The 7019-nt window shown below is 39.4% G+C and overlaps 1 protein-coding gene across 2 annotated transcripts in view; it reads right to left on the bottom strand.

The window, feature by feature from the left end:
• Nucleotides 1–4827, bottom strand: part of LOC126878297 (uncharacterized) — a 114159-nt gene extending 109332 nt beyond the window's left edge. For both annotated transcript variants that reach the window (XR_007695631.1, XM_050640935.1), the window contains exon 1: nucleotides 562–4827. The gene's annotated coding sequence lies outside the window, so the exon portion shown is untranslated. The remainder of the gene's footprint in view (nucleotides 1–561) is intronic.
• Nucleotides 4828–7019: the final 2192 nt, after the last annotated feature.

The following is a 7019-nucleotide window of genomic DNA, read 5'->3' on the forward strand; positions in this document are numbered from 1 at the left end:
ACGAAATATTTCGATATTGAGACTTCGGTAATAATGAATCGTTTGTTTTGACGATCTACTATCTTTGATTGATATTATCTTCGTTAACTTGGATTGTTTATACGTCGATAAGCAAACAATTTTTAAATGTATCTCTTGAGAAATTCGGCTGTATAAAATATAAGCGAACGAGGAAATAAATTTGTATATAAATAATTAAATAATATACATCCCATTAAGCATCTCACAAGTAGTATGTTTAATCTAATGCTACATAATAAGTAAATAAAAATCTTTCTATTATTATAATTTAATAGTTAATTTTAATAAATATGTTCCTAAATAGAATATATATATACGTATATAATTTTCTATGTATTCAGATATTTCGTGCCATTTCTTAATTGGAATAAAGACTTAAAGCATCTTTTAACTATGTGTAGACATATATATAATTACATACTGAAATGTAAATTTTAACCTATTTTTCTAATTCAATTCAAAGCATTAAATGTCAAATAGCATCGAAAGCCTTAAATATATTTTGCAATTTTGAAAAGCGTAATAATGATATGTACTCACCAAACCGAATACTGCATGAAATTCTGCAGATACCATTCGTGGCAAATGTCGTCACTACAAGCGTGATGTTATCCTTAACACAGACGCGATGATGTTTTTTCGATGAAAATCTTGGAAGTCGAAATTCTATTCTTCTTCTATGAATTCTTCACTGAACAATTTCACTGTCGTTCCACGATTTATTTATGTTTCATTTTATCTTCACTTAATTGTTATCGTAACATAAAAAATATCGAGAAGTGTATAAATAATATAATAATTAGACACTTGAACATTTTGGTGCTGATATGTTTGGACACAATCGCTTTCGTAATGCTTAAAAATATTCAGGGTCAATTGGCGAGGACGTTGACAATCTTCGAAATGCGAAGCAATTGCACTTTCGACACGTGCCTGTTCACTTTCGAGATCTAGGTAAACGAACGATGCCTCGGTAGAATACTATATAACGGTACGCGATGTTTCCTATCTTCACTGACAGCTGTGCAACAGTGTCACAAAAGTTCCCCAGACAGTCGGCAGAAAGATTACCTTACAATATTTAAAGATGTTTCAGTTCGTAACGTTTCAATCTCCTCGATTCCGAATAAACATCGCTACACACGTTTCCGTTGCACCATGTCAATTTTAAATACAAAGTTCCCCGACAGAGCGTCGCTGTAGTCTACGTTTGAAGTTCTCGCTAACTTCACGATCTTCTGTTCGTCTCGAAAACATTCGATCGCGCGTTTTCACTTTCTTTCAGCATCTCTATTGTCTTTTTGAAACTACCATCGTATGGTAATTACCTTATGAAACGTCGATAAATATTTGACCAATTGTTTCTACACGATATAAACATCGTTATCCGTATGTAGAAAGATTAGTAATCCAAATCGGAAATTTCGTTGGCACTTTGGCGTGCGATCTTGCCAAATAACAACGATCACGAAACAGGCTTCCTCGAACAACGAAAACTGTTAGGAACACCGGTCACACGTGCGTGCACCTTGCTCGGCTGCCAGGACGATTCACGCGGCATAAAGACACAACACGTCACGTAGATGAGGAATGCATCTCGTGCCCCGCAGAGGCGTTAGCGTCGAAGCAGACTGAACGAATTTCACGAATAAACGACGCCCAAAGCGATGTCTGAACAAATGGATGGGACGATCGTTTCTTTAACGTCAAAAGGGAAGAGAAAGGGCTCGGTGGGAAGAATGGAAGAGAGAAGAAGGAGAAACGCGTGGTGGAATAAGGCGTAGAAAGAATATGGAAAGCAAGAAAGGCGAAGGAATTGATGGATGTTGGATTATCCGTAAGAGTAAACGTGCAACCGTTGCTCGGTTCTCAATGGCCGTTGCTCCGTGGTGGCGCGAGACGCATAATTTGTGCGCATTACTGCCAAGATATATGACGTTCCAAGATGCTAACGACGAAGACTATACGTTACTTCCTTCCGATCCTTCCTATGCTCCTCGAAACCTGCCCCCCAGCGGTAATAGAATTCACCGGCAGAAGGTGGTGTGTTCGGATCTCTTGTAATTTTCTTTTCTCGAGATCGATCGCAATCTGATCTCTGGTCGGTAGGTTTCTTGTCCGCGTTATCTCGCCGCTGTTGAGCGTCGCTGATAATAACGATTATTTTATATGTCTAAGACGACGCGACGACTGGACGAGTCATTCGGACGGTGTGCGAGGGGATGAAGATTGCTCCAATGAGATTGCGTAGAATATTTGTCATCGATCGGCCGTTGTCATCGATCGATATTCGAATTTTCAGTTTATATTTTGATCCATCTTAAGAAGTTCCCTGAATCTTCTTGCAAAACCAGTTACGCTCTTTTTAATCCTTCTAATGAAGTGCTTGCTGGCTTTTAATAAATTGCAGAATTTACCAATTGGAATTTCCTGTTCTTCCACATAATTTTCTTCGACGTATATATTATATATATCGCGTGTACAAATTTAGACAATTTCGATGTTACGACGTCACGCACACACGTTCGTAGCGAGATAGGATAATTCCGCTGTTACGCAACGGGTATAGATTCTCTGCAAAAGTGGCTCTAAATAATTATGTATCTCGATATCGACGCTGCACCATGCATTGGAAGAAGTTAATACTGGCGCCACTTGCGGAGATCTTTTAACTTTCTTTTACGAGAAATCACCACTAGTCTCGTTCAATGCATAATTGCAGTCGTTGCCTGTCTACGTAACCATTCCAAGAGTTTTTTCCATTCCGTGGTTCTCGCGACAAAATATATCACATCAACACGAAATGCATACGAAACGAATATTAATTTTGATTCAAACATGGATAAGATTATTCGAGCTGACACGTGTCCTCAATAACGAAAAGAATCGTGAAGAAATATAATACTCGCGGATAATTCAATTTCTCATCAAGCATGAAAATAACTGAGGAATTACGTTTATCGAATCGATACAGATCGCGGTACACATACTTCGATAACGGGTTATCTCGTGTGATGTCGTTAGGCGATTCGTGTGATTTAACTCGAAGCGAACACTTTAACCTTGTTCAACGTCAAAGTTCTTCAATCGGAAATCTTCGAATATCGTTTATCTTCGACGAATACCTCTGTCACAAGATTCACTTGATCACTTTGAAACTCAACATTTCGCGTAACGTTTGTACTTTTATCGTCCACCTTCGTGTAATCCGATTTAACGATTACGAATTTCAACGAAATTACCGATTAAATTCGAACAATTACAATACGCGTTCTACGAATTTCTCAGAAAGTTTCTTCGATGTAAACGATTATCGAAAGAAAAACTCCATAAACTTGCGACACTGAACATTTTCTCAATGTTTTCACACGACGCGAACGTCCCACGTTCGGAGAAAAGGCGGCAAAGTGGGCAGCTCGTATCGATCACGATTCGATTTTCGAGAAAATTCGGTTCGTTCGATTTCTCGATCTATGGTTTGACTGATCCGAACGCGAGACGACAGAAACGCGGAGAATCGTCGAAAACGAATGAAGTGGCGCGATGGTATCGTCCCCGGTAAGGCGAGACCGGCGCTCGCGTGGAAATCAAGAGTAACACTGACTCGATCGTCGAGTTGTGGAGCGATAGGTGGACCGTACGTGCGAGTTGGTCCTCCCGCATGCGAAGCGTAGCAAGTTCGGGGTGCGTGTGCGATAGTTGCAACGCGTACGCCGCTCGATATAAAATCGATAGGATAAACAATGGTGAGAGCGTCAACGGTGTTCTCGACAAATACGATATCTATAGCCTTCCTTTTAACCAAATGACCGACCTCGTGATTGAGAGTACTTCGTGTTCGTTTAACAACACCGGCCAAGAATTTCAAGTTTCTCCTGATTTCACCAACGTCGTCGCATTTGCGCTTACACTTTCTGGATGAAACGACGATATTACCAAAAGAATTCTCAGTACTCCAGTCAGGAATGATGGTAAGTTTATTTTTTATACGCCACTTTCGCGGGAATCTGTTACTACCAAGTAAGGTTATGTTTGTTCCGTTGAACAATTTCTTCGAGCAAGCATTAACGAGTAACTGCAACAACGTAGAGTTCGCGACGTTAGTTGTGTCTCTTCCTATCTTCTCGCGTATGTAAAATACGATCAGCTTCCTGATAGAAAGATCTCCTGATTGTCGATTAACGATCGAAACACTGGAAGCGGTATCTCGTCCTCCGGTGTTGTTTCGGCGACGTGGTTCAATGAGCGTGGCTCTCAAAGTGTCTTCGGTCACGTTACCGGCGGTGTAATTTCGCGCAGGGTCGATGAGAAATTTTGGCGTGGTGCTGGGAAGGTTGGAACGACGCATGGCCATACGGAACACCGTGAGGGCCGATGATCGCCGCAGACTGCTCTGACCGAGAGCAGCGAGGCTTCTCCGCAACGGCAAAACCGTGTATGCTGGTGCTGCTGTTGGCTGCTTCTCCACCACGGTACGAGTACCGTGCTGTCGTGGCTCCTCACCACCACGTAGAACCCTAAATCCTGCGTAACGCACGCCCCCACTCTCCCTCGGACGTTTCCCCACCAATACGCTTCTGTCTAACATCCCCGTTGCCGAAGATCAACCGTCACGCAACCAATTCCCGTATTTTAGAAAAGTTGTGTATGCACACTGTTTCACTCGTGAACCGCGTTGCCTTTTAACGTTGCTATATAAATCCGAGGGCTATTTTAAATCCATATAGTAACCTTGAGTTTAAAAATAACGATACATTTTACCGTCTGTTTGTTTAAAAATTATCAGATCAGCGATGTTCAACAACTTTTGCACAGCATTAATATTAAATGTTCGTATATTCTGCACAGTCCACGTAATACTAATATATCTTTGTAACTAATAGTCTTTAGCTAATTAACAGCACTTTATCGATTTAATTATAGCATTAATTTACCACTTATTTTTTTGAGTCCGAGGATGAACGTATTCGTTGAATCAACGTGACTTCTCGACCGCAGCATCGGTTGAACGTAATCGATATTTTATCGGAAACACTTCGTCGATCGAACGTGACATGTCTTTTGCACGGAACCAGAGTTCGACGGGTTCTGTTCGAGATGCACCTGGAATGATGCATAACGCAGGGTCCATGCATAAAACATCCCCACTTCTCGGTTTCAAGACGACGTCAGACCAATCTCCGTCCACGCGAACAGGCTTAAACTACTTATTTCTTCGCAAGCCGCTTACCTCAATCTTGGAACCGATCGCGGGGTTCGATGCACCAGACGTGGAGATACTGGTCGCTCTACACAGGGCGCCGCACTAAAAATAGCAGGAAAAAATTTTTAACGCGGAGTCACGCGAATTACTGGATTCCTTTTAATTGCGCCAATATTAACCCCCTCGTTTTTCTGAATACACATTATTTTCGTCTCACGAAATCGTTTAAAGCTTACACTCTTGCTTCAAGGATTTTTCTTTAACCGGTTATATAGGATTATGTTTAAATGTTGCTTGGTTTGCAGGAAGCATGGTAATTTAGCATTTCTTGTGTATTTAATGAGATTGGAAAATTCTATATTCATTTTAATCCATTAACTATAATCTCTCGTAAATACTTTGTTATAATCGTAAGAAATAGGATAAATTTATCAAAGTGAACGAAATCTTTTGTGATTAATCACTTGTCAATTTAATAAGAATAGTCGTTTTAGAACACGTAAATATGTGTGCGTTTAAATAGGAAGGTATCTTATAAATGTAAATATATATTTAGTTAATATAAGGTGAATTAAAAATGACTGATAATGTTGTTTGTTTCGATCTATTTAGAAATGTATGTCCAATTAATTAAGAATACCTAAAATTTAGTTATTTCTCTAAATATAAAAGATTAGAGCGCAATATAGTAAATTATTTATTTCTTAACTTGAACAGTTTTTATATCTGTTCTCATTGCAGCTTTAATAGAGCAACAAATAATTACGCCTAAATTATATGTATTATACACATGTGTCCCGTTTTGCGTAATTTTTCAATTAAGATACCAGAGACGTTACGCAAATTTGGAAGCAATAAACTTACTCAACTTTGTATATTGTACAAAACTAAAAGTAGATTTAGATTAGGGGAAACAAATTTTGTTACAAGATATGATTATCGTAGAATACTACTACTTATTGTTGTGTCATAATCTACAAGTGAGTTTTTCGCACCAAATAGTCTAACATTATATTCATGTAGAAATCGGTATGATGCACTATACTAAATAAAAGTCATCAATACGTTTGACGAGTTATGTACGTTTTGAAGACAACTAGTCTTTAAACAATTAGGATTTAAGAACGATGGGTGTCAATGTAAGGACTGAACAGCAAAGCGTAACAAAATGAACCATAAAATACGAGGAACCTTCGAGGATTTACCCTTCATGTACTGTGCAATTCATCTTGTCAAGCATTATGGTCTCCTTATCTCATCTTTCGAACTCGTTTATGATCCGTTTCGGTATCTCAGTTCCCGCCACTGCAACCACTTCAATTATCCTTGTTCTCGTTCCAAGAATGGATGCATCCACCCTAGAATTTACGCCACCTGCAAATTTCACTCTTTCGCAACTTCACGAAGGGAAACACGGCCTTAGAATCTGGTAGACTGGTAAGGCTTATCTCGAGAAAGATTTAAGAACGATATAAAGCGAGAAACGAGACGCATTCAGCTGGTGCTTACAACAGGATTAAACTTCGATTAGAGTAGTTCCTTCCATCCGCTCTGTCTTTTCAGATAAAGCTCTTAGGAAGCCCGTGCTGGCTGGATTTATAGCGCGAGATTATGATTTTTGTCAAATTTAACAACTGTCCGCAGTCACTAGATCATTCTTCTTACGCAACTACTTACATTGATACAGAGATTTTTCTTGGTAGAGCATTACTAATGCGAAAATTTATGATTTGGGTACTTCACAGGTCTGCAATTCGTATCTCAACTCGTTAGTTACCTAATTTTTTAATATACC

The sequence above is a fragment of the Bombus huntii genome, chromosome 2 (assembly GCF_024542735.1).
Source record: "Bombus huntii isolate Logan2020A chromosome 2, iyBomHunt1.1, whole genome shotgun sequence".
In the NCBI taxonomy this organism is placed as follows: Eukaryota; Metazoa; Arthropoda; class Insecta; order Hymenoptera; family Apidae; genus Bombus; species Bombus huntii.